The following is a 17,049-nucleotide window of genomic DNA, read 5'->3' as shown; positions in this document are numbered from 1 at the left end:
TCTATCTGCATTTGGTTCCCTTTTCCATTTCATTTGACTTTTTTCCGGTTCCCAATTCGAGGTCTTCTCTTTCCTTTCTTTAATGTTAAGTAAACAGAGATATCCATTTTTTTGGTATAGTTTCCATCCCTCTAATGAGTTTTTCGGTGTCGTATTGGGTTTGTAGTTCTTATGTTTTATTATGGCCGGGTTCTTACGATATGCCATTCCTTTATCGAAATGTGTTTAATGCTTGAATCTTCCTTCGTTCTTGCTTCCGTAATTTTTGTTTTTCGTGATAGTTTCGTTGACAGCTTCTGATAACGTCTTTCATTTGTGCAAGATTACGATCTCTTGATGCTTGAGTGATTTTTTTCTCCACATTCTCTTTTGACAAGAATAATAAAGAGAGTCAAACGCATTAACAAGATAACTTCTCTTTTTTTCCGCTGTTATCTTGATTTGAAATATTTTATTACACTGTAACTGCTCCGTTTTGTTCCTGTACGAGACTCAGATTGATGCCGCCTTCTATTCACTCCCCTCCTCCCACCTTTCCTCTCGTCATCCCTCACTCTCTCCCTGCTCTTAGTAAGAAAATGAGCATCACGGTCAACTCCAGGAACATTAATCTCTCCTGACGACCCGGCGGCCACTCAACCCGACTCTTTCCCTCCAGCCTCTCCCTCCCTGGTACAAACGCAAATATTAGGAAAATCAATGCAATTATCACAGCAAGTAGCGGTGGATGACAATCACTCTGGTATTAAAACGCAGTCTGAGGACCACACAGGCTATGCGGAGGAGAGACCACAAGAGTCAGATACATAAAGAATGAAAGCTGACAAACTGGGGAACACAAGAACACAATGAAAGCGATCCATCATGCTCCCTGGCAGCCAGACCGTCCGGCCACTGATGCGACCCTTTGAGCGTCCCCGCCTTGTCCGTGAGGGGAGGCAAGGAACAGAAGGGAGGGAAGGAAGGGTGGTGAAGGGAAAAGCCCAGAGAACAAAGGCGTAAGATTGACTCTGCAATTAAAGAGTCACCGATGACGCATGGATGAATAGGACTCGAGCAAACAACTTTCACGGGCGTAAATCAGAAAAGCAACCCGTAGAGGCACGGAGTGGTGACCCGAGGCCGCAGGGAGTCGCGCGTGGCTGAGGGACGCACGGCAGTCTAATCAGCCACGGCCAGCAGGTGGAGATGTCAGTCTCCTTCAGGCCCGTCAAGAACGAAATCAGCAGCTGCCAACACCGAGCGGGCGAGGCGCGAGGCACCAGCCACCACCCCGCAACCACAACGCTGCAGCAACAACCGCAGCGACAGTCCGGGGTCCCGAGGTCAAGAAGCGTCATTACGGAGCCTCGCTGGGTGGACGGAGGGGGTGAGGCTCCCCCATGTGTTGACAACAGACCTCAGTAAACAGATGGGCTGCCGGTGGGTGGCGAAGAGTCAGGCACGGCAGCGAGGGGCAGCCAGACCCTCCCCGCCTTCCCCGCCACACCTGCAGGATGGAGGAGTGGTCCCTGGCGGCTGTTCACGGGGGATGGCGACTAAATGGCGAGCTGAACGGCCACCACAACGACCGAGACACATGAAAACAGGACCACAAGAGGCATGGATAACTGCCGTCTTCTGTAGGGAGGCAGAATCTTATCCCTCACTTCCGCTAACAAGCAGTTGGTTTATATAGCCCTTCTTCAACCCCCCTCCAGTAATCCCACAGATGTATTTTTTTTTGGGGGGGGGCAGAATATATAAAAGTCGCAGCCCTGCATCCAGCATCAAAAGACTGAAAGAAAACATAGATTTTTCAGATGCACGCACGGGCCTGACGGCGAGCCAGACGATATGTTTGACCGACTGGAAGCGGATATTAATGTTGACAGCCAAACCGCTTTGTCACTCCTTTATTATACACGGATAAAGGCGGCTGTTTATAGACCACTGAAAAAAATACGAGTTGAATGTTTTCGTTTGCCCTGAGCAGCTAATGTTTATTCATGATCATAATAAGAGAAAGCAAAGGGATGCTTGCAATAACGTGCTTCATGCTGGCTCCTGTTGGCTGAAAATACTCCCATGGTATACAAGCCCTTTTTGTAGGACAACTCTTACACTACAGGAATGAACGGCCTGCACCTTCCTTTGTAGTTTCCCATCTATTCCACGTAAGTAGCCCTGCAAACACCGACACACACATACACACACACACACACACACACACACACACACACACACACACACACACACTACTCCTATGGAACGCGCGCAAACCTTGTCAGCCCATCGGATCCGTTATCAATGGAATCAATCTTAAAACCCTACTTTAGCATAAATTTTCTATCGTTGCATCAATCCTTCGTTTCTGAGCAGCTCAAGGCCCATTACCCACCGCTCGAGCCCGTCGCAGACCACCAGCTACTATAGAACCGGAAACACCTTTTTTTCTTGTCTTTCCTCAGGGGGTTTTATGAAGCAATCAGATTATGGCAGAGCGATTAGTGTCACCCGGGTAGGTGTGACGGTCAGGTCGAGGGATATGAGACGAGCTGGAGGGAGAGGCGAGGCAGGTAAGGGTGAGGTGAGGGGCAGAACACCTTGATGACCTGGGATCCCTCGAGCTGCCGGGGCCAAGGGAGCGACGGGGGCAGTCTGGTGTGACGCAAAAAAAGGGATAACTTGGTGCTCCTCCCCGACGCAGCCCAAAGCCCAAGATTATTACAGTCGGGTTCCCTGGCCAGCGTTTATAAGGAGCCCATGAAAGGCCACCAAATGAGACCAAATAAAGACCCGTGTATAAACCAGCGATAAAACTTCTCAAGGACCGTTTCCTCACCCACCCACCCCCACCTCGAGTCCCCGAAGAAAAGGGGGTCAACGCAGCAGCAGCCCAGACCAACTTGAAGAAAACGGGGGACGAGGAGACCACATAAAAACGGTGAAACGGCAAAGCGGTAAAGACCACAGCAATGAACGCGCTTTCTCTACAACTCAAACGCATTTTCACCAATTTTCTGAGCATAAGACACAGAAGCACGCTGGTCCATCATGGCGTGTTGTGAAGGAGAGGGGCCGGAGCGGTGGTGGTGGTGGGAGAAGGTGGGAGGGATCATGACACTTACGAGGAATTTGAATAAAAAATAGTCGACACTAGGGAACTAATAGGCTGTGATAAACATCTCACCGGCATAGTTACCTGCGCTGGCCCACGGCGAAGACCCACCTGGCCATACCACCACCACCACCACCACTACTACTACTACTACTACTACTACTACTACTACTACTGCTGCTGTTGGTGATGCTGCTACTACGACTACCTGAGAAGAAAGAGGGATAGAGAAGAAGAAAAAAAGTATATAAATGGTTCTCTTAACACAGCAGCATCTCTCGTTTTTTCATCGCCCGCCGCCACCCGAGGGAAGATTTTTTGGTGTGTGTAAAGGTTAGTCAAGAAGGAATATGGCTCCCCCGGCGACCCATACACTACCCTCGCCCCTATCACCATAACCATCACCACCACCATCACCACTACTATTACTACTTAAAAATTCAGCACCACCAAAACCCTAAACGACTAACTAACTAACTAACTAACTAATTATCTAACTAACCTTCCATTAATAGGCACAAGTGAGTAGCAAAGAGCTTTCGAACAACTCAAATTTAGCGTTTTCTTTTCTTTTTTTTTTCCTTTTTTTTCTCCCAACTAACCCGCGGATCACAAGCCTCATGACACACACACACACACACACACACACACACACACACACACACACACACACACACACACACACACACACACACACACACCAGGCCCTAGGAATAGAAGCCATCCATCTTCCATTATGACAAATATGCAACTTTAAAAATGCAGTCTGATTATAATACGTGATTGTGCGAGGGTGACGTGGAGGCAATAAGATGTAAATATGCGGGAGGAGCGGTTACTGCGAGGCCGGCGAGCTGTCTGATACTGTCACTCCGTCGCCTATATACGGCACGGCGCTGAAGAACGGCGATGTGAAGCGGCTGGGCCCACCTCACCACCGACAGGAGGCGAGAGGCAGCAGGGAGGCACGGAGAGGGATGATAGGAGGAACGGCGCGGCGGCGGGGCGAAGACCATGGCGCAGACAGTGGCAGGGAGGTTAGGAAGAGTGAAGAAAACGGGATGAGGGAAAAGTATGCATGTTTTTGTGCTTATGAGGTTGTGGTAGTGATAGATAGCAAGCGAGAGAAGAGAGACGAAGAGATGAAGGAAGATACGATGACAGTGGCGATGATGGAGACAGGATTACAGAGAATGGTGGATGGGAGGAGCATGCGCCTGTGTGTGTATGGGGAGTTGAAATTAAAAGCAAGCGAGCGAAAAAAGAGACGCAGGAATGAAGATACGATGTCTGTGGCAATGAGGGAGAAAAGATTACAGAGAATGGTGGATGGGAGGAGCATGCGCCTGTGTGTGTATGGGGAGTTGAAATTAAAAGCAAGCGAGCGAAAAAAGAGACGCAGGAATGAAGGAAGATACGATGTCTGTGGCAATGAGGGAGAAAAGATTACAGAGAATGGTGAATGGAATGGAGGAAGCATGAGTCTGTGTATGTATGGGGAGCAGAAATTAAAAACACAATCACGCTGGACATAGATGGGCAATTGGGCACCTCGGATAGACAAAAACCCTTACATCTATCCGACCTGGCCACACTGCAAATCAAAACAACAGGTCCTGAACAAGTCTGGGAAGAGGGAAGGTAGGAGAGGAAGCTGGAGACAAGGAAGAGGTGAGGGAGTCCGCAACCCAAAGAAGAGACATAGACTGGTATAGGGAAGAAAGTTGGAAAGTTTCGTTTAGCCGGCGCAACATCTGTGGGTATAGGGAGGAGCGAACATGTAGAGGTGATTAGGGGAGATGGAGGAGGTGGAGTGAGGAGGGAAGGAATGAGCCGAGATACTGACAACGAGGGAGACAAGAGGGAATAAAGGGATGGAAGGTGTGTAGAGTTAATGTGATGGAGAAGATGAGGAAGGATGGTCGAGGCGAGGGGCTGAGCAAGGAGAGGAAGGGCAGTGGTGGGTGGAAGGTGTGAACGAGACGGTGGACAATAGGAAGGGGTCAACACGAACCCTCCGCCTGTCAACTCTCAACATTCCACGCCTCTCACCTCCACAAGACTAGCTCACCTGTTCTTTCCGGCCACCTTCACCATACTGCCTTCCTACCTACCTACCTGCCTGCTTACCCACCTCACTATCTATCTGTGTCTATCTACCTTACTTACGACCTAGAGACATACCTATTTCCTTCCCTAATTGCCTTAATACCTATTGATATACCTCCCTTAATACCGACTACCTAATCTATCTGCCTAACTAATCACTGTACTTGTATACCTACCTATATTCATACATACAAATATACACACATACATACATACATACATACATGCCCACCTTTCTACTTACCTAGCTACCTGCCTAACTCTACATACCTACCTCCTCCTCCTCCTCCTCCTCCACTCTCTCCTGCCTCTCCATCTCTGCAGCCGCTCTTTTTCTTTCTCTAACTTTTTCAAACCTTCGCACTCGTCCTAATGTATTCCTCACGTCAGCGTCTGCCTTTTACGAAGAGGATGAACTTTTTTTTGCTCAATATCTCGCAATATCTTCTTCTTGCGCCCATACTTACTCCCAAATCTGGTGGGCTGCCATACACACCTCCATCAAAGTGCGCTCTCTCTCTCTCTCTCTCTCTCTCTCTCTCTCTCTCTCTCTCAGTAAGAAATCAAGTACAGGAAAGATGAATGTTACATATATATCTACCCCCTTCACCTCTATACAGCGCACGGGCGGCAGGCGGGTGAGTATAGGGAGGACAAGTGAGGGCGAGACGGTCGGTCGTGGTGCGTGACAATGCGTGTGTACAGAAGATTGCCTCAGGTGCCCTATGGCCGAGAGGGGAGGAAGTGGGATCAAAGCGTTGAGGGGAGGGGGGTATGGGAAAGAGGTGTGTATGAATGAGGGAGGATTGATGGATGGATGGGGACAAAGTGGATGCGCGTGAGGGTACAGATGGATGAGGGATGGAACAGGAGGGAGGTGGCCTGTCTGTGTGTGTGGTATAGGTAAGTTATCACATCGCGGAGAAAGATGAGTGAGAGGAGAGTATGGCTGTGGTTCCATCCCTTCGAGTGTGTGTGTGTGTGTGTGTGTGTGTGTGTGTGTGTGTGTGTGTGTGTGTGTGTGTGTGTGTGTGTGTGTGTAGACATATTCATCCCAAACTAGAATCCATACAACCCTGCAAAGCATATCATTTGAACGCTCCTGTCCAGAGTTCATCATCACGATTTTCATCATCAACTCCACCACCATCATCACCACCATCACCACCACCACCACCACTGTCACCACCTCCACCACCACCCGGCGCTGGAGGACACTTAACCTTGCTGAACCTTTCCAACATTTCGTCCTAAACACAAAGGGAGTGAGACTTGGAACAGACAGACGCATTGCCACAAAAAAAATTAAGCAGAGAGAGAGAGAGAGAGAGAGAGAGAGAGAGAGAGAGAGAGAGAGAGAGAGAGAGAGAGAGAGAGACTAAGAATGCTACCTACCAGACCATTGAAATCACCGTAAAAAAAAATCTGGTAATATGAAACGGAGATTGCTATTTATCCGAGCATTGAAATCACCCCAAAAAAATATCTGGTAATATGAAACTAAGATTGCTACTTACCAGAGCATTGAAATCACCAAAAAATCTTGTAATATAGCCACCATATATTGAACATCATCACCACGGCTAACACCACCAACAACAACACCAGCAACAACACCACTACCACCACCACAACCTTCAACACCACCAAAACATCCTCCGCCACTTGCATCTTTAGCGAACGTCAATACCAGAGCATAATTTCTATTTCTTTATCACCACAACTAACGCTCTTCTCTCCCTCTCCCTCTCCCTCTCTCTCTCTCTCTCTCTCTCTCTCTCTCTCTCTCTCTCTCTTGCCTCCCTCCCTCCCCCCCCCACACACACAATTGTCTCCCCCATTCCCCGCGTCACCCCGGCCACCCCTCCGCCGCCCCGACACAGCGGTCTTGCATCGCTAACAAACTTAAGTAAGCATCTGAATAATATATTTACGCTGCGTGGCGAGAGTGTCAAGTGATTAGAGGGATAAGGCTGTCTCGTCTCATCCTCCTATCTCTCTGTCTCTCTCTACCTCCCTGTCTCTCTCCCCCCACCCTCCTTTCCTCCTGCCTCCCTCTCGTCTTCTCTCACAGCGTCTTTCTCTCTCTCCTTCCCCCTCTGTCAACATGGTGATTTTTCCTTCTATTTTCTTTTCTCTCCCCTTTTCTTTTTTTACGCGCATTCCAGTACCTCCGCCAGTGTCTCTACGCCCATATCCTCCGCCACCTCGTCCTTAAGCAAACACCGCCCGCCCTCTCTCCAGGTTATCCTCGTCGCCTTTTCAGCCACTCCTCCCTTCCTCTCTCCTTCCCTTCCTCGTTCCTTCTTCCGTCTCTCCCTTCCTTCCCCGTCCGCACTCTCCCCCACCCGCCAAATGCTTACTCATATAATAGAGGAGCGTGCTTGGTTGGTTTTGTTTTTCTCTCTCTTTTTCTCTGTTTCTCGTCATTTGTAATTTACCTTTCTTAAACGTTTTAGCTTTACAGGGAATCAAAATCGAGCATAACCTTGTCAAAAAGCAAAGATAGATGGTGCCTGTGTTAAGCTTTCTTCGGTGTAGACAACAATAAAAGAAGAAGCGGCAACAACAACAACAATGTCAACAGCAACAAGGCTTATCACTCACTCCCTAGCAACACCCTATCCCCTTCCCTCCTCCTCTTTACCTCCCTACATACCTGTCTCATCCTCATCTCTTTCCCCGTCCACCCATGCAGCCGCCACCCGCCCATTAAGGATGCAGGCAGCAAGGCAGGTCTCGGGACTGATGCTTATATGACAATTCCCCTCTCCGTCCCTCCCTCGCCTCGTACTTGCCTCCAGCCCGTCATCGCCTCCTTGCTGCCTTTGCGGTGGCGGAGAAATGCAGCAAGACAGGAGTAATGCAGGTACCGGCATCCGATCTGGTCCTCATATGACGAAATCAGAGTCATAGCGACACGCTTATCGCGCTGCACATCACCAGTAGGACTCCACATAAAGATTTTAACGACTTGTCTCCCAGGGCGAGCAGGACCACTTCCCGCAGCTGCCTCCCCATACGTCGCCCCCTTCCTCCAGTCCCTCCAGTCCCTCTCCCTGCCCTCACCCAGCCCAGGTAAGCCTCCGCAGGTAGGGCCTCCCATATCTACCGTGGGATCAGGAATGCCGCGACACAAAATCAACAGGTGATCCATGTTCATCAGGGACGAGTCTGCCCAGGACTTGATTTTGGGAAGCGATAAGTAATCAGGTGAAGGATGAACACGGACGAGTTGACGATGTACAAGACGTCGATAGTATGGGGTGGACGCTGTTATGGGTGATATTTGTTAAGAGCCTGAGAAGGACCGGTCAATAAATAGTGAAAGAGCAAAGGGGTAGAGGGAAACGTAACCCACATGCAGTCTTATGTAAGTGAAGATAAATAAAGTAGCGGCTAGATTTACTCTTCACCTCCTGACCCCCTCCTTTTGGACCTGCAGTGCATCAGCCGCCGAGCCTCAAGAAGCACGCCGCCCGGAAAGGTCAGGGCAAGTGTCTCTCCTCCAGTAGGCGGCCGCTCCTGCGTGCCTGCGCGCCGCCACGCTCCTTGTGCCCCTTCACGTCCTTTCACCTGCACGAGTTACGGCTGATCCACTCTCCTTCTCTTTTCATGACGTACTTGAAGCAATTAAATGCCATTGTCCTTTACCAACTAAAACGTCATCCGGTCCTTCACTTCACGATGCTTCCCCACCCCCCGACCCTCCCTCCGCCTCCTCGGTACTTCCCCCTCGCCGCTCGGCTCCACGCCACGGTACTTGATTCAGCCACAATCGCTACAGAGAGAAATTAATAAGAGGTAGTTTTTCCGCAGGGGCCAAATTAACTAGAAACTGCGATTACCCAGGCAGCCACTTGGGTCGTGGTAGCGGGGTGAGGCTTGGCGGGCGGGGGCACCGGGCCGTGGGTGTCCCAGACGCGGAGGTGGTGCTGGTGTTTAATCTGTGGATGTATAACGGCGCCCAGAACAATGGCCCTTAAGACCCTGAAATATGACGGCGCAGTGACAGCTCGGTTAGGGCGAGGGTGAAGGGTTAAACAGAGGGAGTGGCTGCCGGGATGTACTGTGAGGGGCATCAGTGTGTGTGTGTGTGTGTGTGTGTGTGTGTGTGTGTGTGTGTGTGTACCTGGAGGAGCTTGATGTATACCGCGAGGGCCTGTGTGTACCGCGGGGCGTCTGTACGTATTGCGATAACCACCACCCACACACACACACACACACACACACACACACACACACACACACACACACACACACACCAATCCCCCCATGACAGCGTGCGAATATTGAGGGGAAATATACCTTACCACAAGACGGTGCTTTTTTGCCTTTCTCTCTGACGTGAAGCACATGCACTTGCCTTGGGTGTAACCGAAGCGTATACCATGAGTGCGTGGGTGTACTGAAGAGGGTGTACTGAGAGAGGCAGGGCACACAAGAGAGGCTAGGGTCATGCGGGGTTGCCAAGGTCACGCTGGCCGGCTTAGGCTCCCGGATTTGTGAGTCGGAACTTCAGAGTCTTTAGCTAACGACGAAGGCCCCGAGCACCCAGCGGGACTTGAGCCGCCACCTAGCGCGACGCCCTTCATTACCGGAGAATGTATACGGACAGACTCCATATCGCATTTCAACACGTCCCGCTGCCTAGGTGACCAGTAAATCTCACGTACTACCTGCGAGAGAGAGAGAGAGAGAGAGAGAGAGAGAGAGAGAGAGAGAGAGAGAGAGAGAGAGAGAGAGAGAGAGAGAGAGAGAGAGAGATTGCTACCTACCAGAGCATTGAAATCACCACCAAAAAAAATCTGGTAATATGAAACTGAGATTGCTACTTATTAGAGCATTGAAATCACCAAAAAATCTGGTAGAGAGAGAGAGAGAGAGAGAGAGAGAGAGAGAGAGAGAGATTGCTACCTACCAGAGCATTGAAATCACCACCAAAAAAAATCTGGTAATATGAAACTGAGATTGCTACTTATTTGAGCATTGAAATCACCAAAAAATCTGGCATAGAGAGAGAGAGAGAGAGAGAGAGAGTAGGGGGGGTAGGGGTGCCTGGAGAGAACCACTTTACCTCACTACTTCTACGAGTGACCAAGGGTTCGAAAAATACACTTAGAAGATATTATTAGCAGCTAACAACGTACTTTTCACATTGTACCCTCTTGCATTACTGTCCAATATTTCTCTCCTCGCTCGCATCTTATGGCAAGGGTGTGAGGGGGGTGCAGCAGGGGGAGAGAGGGAGAGGGAGGGGGAGCGTGGCAGGAGTACTGGAGCAGGACGAGGTGTTGGTCTGTCGAGTGAAGGGCAAGAGGAAGGAAGGAAGGCACGGGGCTCAGGGCAAATGGAAGTGAAAAACAAACAAATCTATGTCCAATTCTTAGGCATTGTTATAAAAGTTGGAAGCATATAATTCAATCCCTTCTTTCTAGCATCTATGTCCAATTCTTAGGCATTGTTATAAAAGTTGGAAGCATATAATTCAATCCCTTCCTTCTAACATAAGTTCAAGATATTCAATTATTTCTCAATACACTTAATGGTTGGACTTTAATCGCTCTCTCCCTGAAATCACACAATAATCTGAGAGAAAAAGAGAGATAAAAAGAGGTAAGGGACAGCAAGATCCCCCCCATGCATAATCGAACGGATGATAAAATGGCAGAGTTATCGAAGAACTAGAAACAGGAGAGATGATGATAATAATGATGATGGTGATGATTAGGAGGAGGAGGATAAGAGGAGGGAAGAAAAGGAACACGGACACCCAGGAGCAGGGAGGATAATGATAATGAGGAGGAGGAGGAGGAAGAGGAGGATAAGAAGAGGGAAGAAGAGGAACACAAACACTAAGAAAAGGAAGGATAATGATGATGAGGAGGAGGAGGAGAAGGAGGGTTAGAAGAGGGAAGTAGAGGAACACAGACACATCGCCCATCCCCAACCTTTTCCAACCCTGAGGGAGGGATGAGACCAGAGGAGGAGGGAGAGGGTAAAGGAGGGAGGGAGCACAGCCTTCCCTCCACCTTCCACCACCTCCACAAGTCTCCGTATGGCTCTGATTGACGCTAATCCTACTTTATTTAATCTTCGTGCTTAAACCAGATTCAGGAGCACACCACCAGCCCGCCCGACGGAGGAAGGGTGAGGGAGAAAGGACAGGGGACAGGGAGAGAGGGATGAAGGAAGGGGGGGGTAGAGAGAGAGAGAGAGAGAGAGAGAGAGAGAGAGAGAGAGAGAGAGAGAGAGAGAGAGAGAGAGAGAGAGAGAGAGAGAGAGAGAGATTGCTACCTACCAGAGCATTGAAATCACCCCCAAAAAAATCTGGTAACATGAAACAGATTGCTACTTATCAGAGCATTGAAATCACCAAAAATTCTGGGGGAGAGAGAGAGAGAGAGAGAGAAAAAACGTCCATTCTCTCCCTTCGACGAACTACCCCGTCTGCCAAGTCATATGTAGGTCTTCCTTAGACTTTCCTCATAACTAACAATGGTGTTCCTCTTTGAAGCTTTCATTCACAGGAAGGACATTCAAAAGACAACTATAAAATCAATACTAACAATAACAGTATAAGTAGTAGTAGTAGTAGTAGTAGTAATAGTAGTAGTAGAAATAATAATAACGATAATAACCATACCTTTGGATTCTTTAACCTAACTCTCTATCTATCGCACCGACCCAAAACAAATAACCAAACAAACCATTTAACCAACCCAGTGACCGACCCTCTCAACAAGCGCAACGTACACACACAACCAACGTGCCAGCCAGCCAGACACGTCCCTCGGTCCGTTGCAAAAGTAGTACGTGTTGGAGGATCATTTCGTACCCGCCGACACGTCTCTCGCACGTAGGCAGAACCGAGTCCCTTGCCTTTGTCCCTCGGAGTGTGCAGCGTCGTGCCTGGGTCGCTCAACGCTTGTCACGCCCCATCCCCGTCAGGCCACACACTACAGCCGCACCGTGTCGCCATGCTAATCAACCCCTCGTTTTAAGCCTGGTTCTCGCGGCCACAAAGGAACACTGCAAGACGTGATGAACCTGATTTCTCTCCCCCTCTTCCTGTTCTTCCTCCTCGTGTCTTGCTTTACCTGTCTTTATCATTAGTTCTACGCATTCGACCTGCCCAAGTACATTTCTTATCCCTGATCGTCAATGCAATACCTTCAACCTTAAGCTGTTCTCTAATCCATGGTGTTTGAGAGCGCCTTGGATTGTGGGTAAATCTAGTGCCCAGTGCCTCGTGTTGTTGACAGCGGACCGAGGGATTTGGGTTCAGCCTGACGCCCCGCTGCTACCATCCACTCACAGGTCACTCCTCGCAGTCTGCACCACATTCAGGCATAAAAAAACGTTCCTCACGAATAAGGTCACGTCTAGTGTTGCTTTATGATAATAACTAAGCCCCGTTTGCATTTACTTGAGGTGGGAGGTCCTTGTAATGGGGTTCAGGGCGCGGAAAATGTAGTTACAGAAAGCGCTGCTCTGCCATTGGAAGGTAAACTAAGGTATTGAGTCCTGGCTTTTGATACGGTCCAGTGACTAATCTTTTGTGGGAGTCGCGACTGACGTAATGCTGCGGAGGTGAACTTTTGTATCCCGGTCATTTTCAGGTCCTTCTTTACGTTTTTATTTGCTTCGTTTATTTACGGTCCGGTTGCACACAGTTGCCATTATGGAGGTTTTTGTTCCGTCCCAGTGTGAGTTGTTGTCTCTGCGCTCGTGGACTTCAGCACTTCGCCAAATACGTGAGGGTCGCGTGATACAGGACGAGGTGTGAAAGCGTTAAGCCACCCCGTTGGACTTTTTTTCTCGCCACGCCAAATTTGTCTCGGTTTGCGTCTTGACCTAAACGACGTGCACCCTCTTCTTGACCTAATATTTTTGTTTTCGATCTATCTAATAATCCTGCACGAAAATTAAACCTGCTCTCACTCCCTCCTCTTCCTCGTCCCTCTCTCCTCCTCCTCCTCCTCGTCCCCATCACAACAGCATCCCCGCCGGGCGTTCTCGACCCCATAAACCAGAGCAGTCACATTATATGGCCCCAATCGCGCTCTGTCATCTTATCTTCGCGACGCTCGACATGAACGAGGTCTGCCAGTGTTTACCTCCCCCAGCGACACCTTACACCTTCCCTTCTCCACACTTCAGGGTAGGTTATAGTGCCGCTGATGCCCCGCGTTAGCCTCACTACCCTACTGGAATGGCTGGTTAGTGGGTGGTTGCAGAGGATGGGGTGACTAAAGAACCGTTTGTTGATCAGTAACCGTGATTGAGTTAGTGAGGAGGTGATAATTAGAATGATCACCATGTGTGTCTTGCAGGAGAGGACGGTATATGGAAGTAGCGGCAAAGAGGGATACGTGGAGGGCCGTAGAGTGTTGTGTGTGGGAGGGAGGGAATGGGATGGCTGGATAATGTTAGGTTGGGATGTTCCGAGGCTATGGTTGGGCTGGGTGTGTGACCTTCTCCGCCACACCCACTCCCACCCCCATCCCGCCCATGTCTGATCCAGGGAACTCTTGCCCGCTCCTCGATTCGCCCATCAATGTGTCTGAAGGATTTAACGCCCACCTCGAGGCAGGTTCTCGCCCTGGCGCTTTAAACGCACGGGAAATGACACAGCCAGAAACACTACAGAGTTTAGTGAAGAAACCATAGCAAAAATATTACAGATTCCGTTGAAGTGTGCGCGCGAAGGGATGAACAGCAAGATGCCGGCCGAACATCAAGAAAATAATCAATTTATCTTTCTAATTCATCCTCCTGCAGCACATACGCCTGATGTGCCGCGTAAGGATAATAAACAAATAATAAATAACGCTTGGAAGTGATATATATATATATATATATATATATATATATATATATATATATATATATATATATATATATATATATATATATATATATATACAGATATATATCCCAATACACACACACACACACACACACACACACACACACACACACACACACACACACACACACCGAGGTTCCGCCAAGGCTGAGGCCCCGAGAGGAAGGCAGCGGCCTCGGGGCTCGCATGAAGCACCATCTGGGACTGTACGCGTCCCATCACGGGGGTACAGCCGCACGGCCAGCACGGTCACCACAAGCCACCACACTACATACAAGCTGCCCGGAGGCACCTGGAGGAAGGGGTCCAGCTGCCGACGGTTCGCACATTCTAGGGTCTGCCGAGTCCGTAGTCTGCCGAGCACAAGCGAAGAGGTCGATAGGCACCAGTGGATGGGACCCGAAGACTGCATGCTATTTCAACGAGAGCCTAACCCTCGGGAGCGTCGCCGCCTGCAGGCTTAGCGCGGCAGCTACGCGTGTGTGCGGGGCTTTAACGATGGACCGTCGTAGCCCTCTGGGGCACAACACCAGTCCTCGCCTGGCCAGTCTTGAGGTAGCTGACCCATGAAACCCTAGCGATGAGGCACATCCCAGCACGGCACAGGCATTCCTGACGGAGCGGTCGGTCCGGGCCACGTGGCTGCGGGTGACGCGGGTCTGCACCAACACCAACGGAGCGGCCTTGCAGCGACTTAAACTTTGACGGAATCCCCCTCAGCAGCCCAGAAGCTCCCTCCTCCTTTTCATTACTATTTTACGTGTAATGGTGATGATGACGATGATAATGATGATGACAACAATGATTCTACTTCTACTACTACTACTACCAATACTTATACTACTGCTTCATCATCATTATCATCATCATCATCATTATAAATATGAGAAAAAGAGAAAGATAAAACGCGGGAATAAGAGAAGAATCCCTCAGCCACGCCCCGACAACACTCTCAACACCTCCGAGGAAGCAAAACTTTATAAAGCCACATCAAAGGCGCCTCCTCACCCACGTGGCCTTGAGTGGTCATTCGTAGGGAGAGAGGCAGAAACAGATGGCATTAGTTACTCTGGCAGGCAAGTCTCTGCGCTGGGCTGCATGGGTTGGTGCTTACGGCAGTCATTACAAACTCCTAATGGCCAAGGGTTGAGGGGGACGCAAGGGTTGAGGAGCACAAGAGGAATAGAAGTTGGATAGAAGTAGTGAAGCTGGACAGATTATAAGGATCAGGAGACATGCAGGATTCGAGGGACCTAGGGAAAGGGAAGCGTGCAGGATTTGGAGCACGACACTGGGAGTTTACAATAGACAGAAAGAGTGTAAGGGGTTAGGATGAATTGCAGGACATGTGTAGGACTCACCTTGGAAGGACACGGCCTTGCGGGACCTGGGCGGCGTGAGGGAGAAGTCGGCGCTGTGGGTGCTGAGGCTGATGTCAGAGTCGTGCGAGAAGCTGGAGTTCGTCTTGCCTGTCAGGGATGAAAACAGGAGATTCAGCAACACTCAGCACCATGGCGGGAAAGAGAGTACTCAAAAATACATACACTGCGCATTCATTCAATACATACAAAGCACAGTGTCATGGTAGAGAGAACAACGAACACACACACACACACACACACACACGCATACAGCATCAGCAAGTCTAATACACACACACACACACACACACACACCTAACTTATATACAATCCTAACACACATGCATCACAACAAACCCAGGATACACACACATCAATAGGCCTAGCAAACATACACAGCAACAAGCCTAACACATGCATATAGCCAACACATTTGTATGCAATGAAAAGCGTCTGACTCGTGTGGGTGCGGGAAAGCAATTAGAAGGCTGGACACAATTGGAAGTCCTCTGAAAGTAGAACATCAAGATACCGAGAATTGAATTGCTCCCCTCTCTAAACTCATGCTATGGTTTTCCTCAGTGTTAAATAAGAGAACGTTTATCATTATTTTCTCTACGCGAATCTGTTTTTGAAGCGCGACGTGGCTCCTTTTAGTGTCGGAAAATCCATGAGGGACGGACACGTTTGCACCTCTGATCTCGTTGTCGCGGTGCGTCACGCCCAAGGTGAAGGCAGCTCCCCGCGCCAGGTGAGAACCATTAACCTTCACCATGACCAGTCGTGGAGGTTATCAAGTGACTCTGCGTCTATCTGCAGTATGTATTTCTTCTTGGTCTCGGTGTTCTCCTGACCTATGCAGCGCAGAGTGTGTTTTAATGTGATCTGACTCCTGGGGGAAGGCAGGTTGTTTGTTTGCCAGGGTGAAACCTTCATGCTATATTAGAAAGCTGTAGAGATCATCAAAGCCAACCCACAACATAAGCATAGTATGTAAAACGATTTGAGATCATTCTTCCTGCAAGCGTCCGGGGAGGTGGGTTTCCCCGTCTCTTCACACACTCGCTGGGAACAAAAACAAGCGATGTAGCAGGCGGGCGGGCAGAAGGGCGCGGCGGGTTGGCCGGGTGACTGGCTGGCTTGCTGGAGTCACGAGCGCCGATGCGAGGGATATGAGATGAACACTCGCGGCCTGTCACAAGCACATCTATCAAAGCAGACACACGCCGTGGTGAAAGGAAGTCCTGTATGTGTGTGTGTGTGTGTGTGTGTGTTGGGGGGGGGGGGGGCGGTAATGTAATGTATATAAAGTTAGCTACACACACACACACACACACACACACACACACACACACACACACACACACACACACACACACACACGCTAATAAGTAACAAAGATGTGAATGCAATCTCAATCAGTGACTTCCTTGGACGATAATGAGTTAGCGCGGGGTACATACCTGATGCATTCGCTGCCCGCAAGACGAAAAAATGAATAAATAGTTAATGAATAAATATAAAATAGGTTAAAAAAATTGTAAACGGTTCAAGGTGACATTTTTTTTCTTTCCTTCTCTTTCTCTCCCATCTATTTCCTTTCTTTC

General features: G+C 49.3%; 1 long non-coding RNA gene across 1 annotated transcript in view; it reads right to left on the bottom strand.

Moving 5' to 3' along the window:
- Nucleotides 1-15,158: 15,158 nt before the first annotated feature.
- Nucleotides 15,159-17,049, bottom strand: part of LOC126999756 (uncharacterized) — a 76,640-nt gene continuing 74,749 nt past the window's right edge. Inside the window, exon 3 of the long non-coding RNA XR_007753546.1 lies at nucleotides 15,159-15,550. This is a non-coding gene — a long non-coding RNA (uncharacterized LOC126999756). The remainder of the gene's footprint in view (nucleotides 15,551-17,049) is intronic.

Source organism: Eriocheir sinensis, chromosome 17 (assembly GCF_024679095.1).
Source record: "Eriocheir sinensis breed Jianghai 21 chromosome 17, ASM2467909v1, whole genome shotgun sequence".
In the NCBI taxonomy this organism is placed as follows: Eukaryota; Metazoa; Arthropoda; class Malacostraca; order Decapoda; family Varunidae; genus Eriocheir; species Eriocheir sinensis.
Note: the sequence above shows the minus strand (reverse complement) of the source record. Positions and strands in the feature narration are given on the sequence as shown.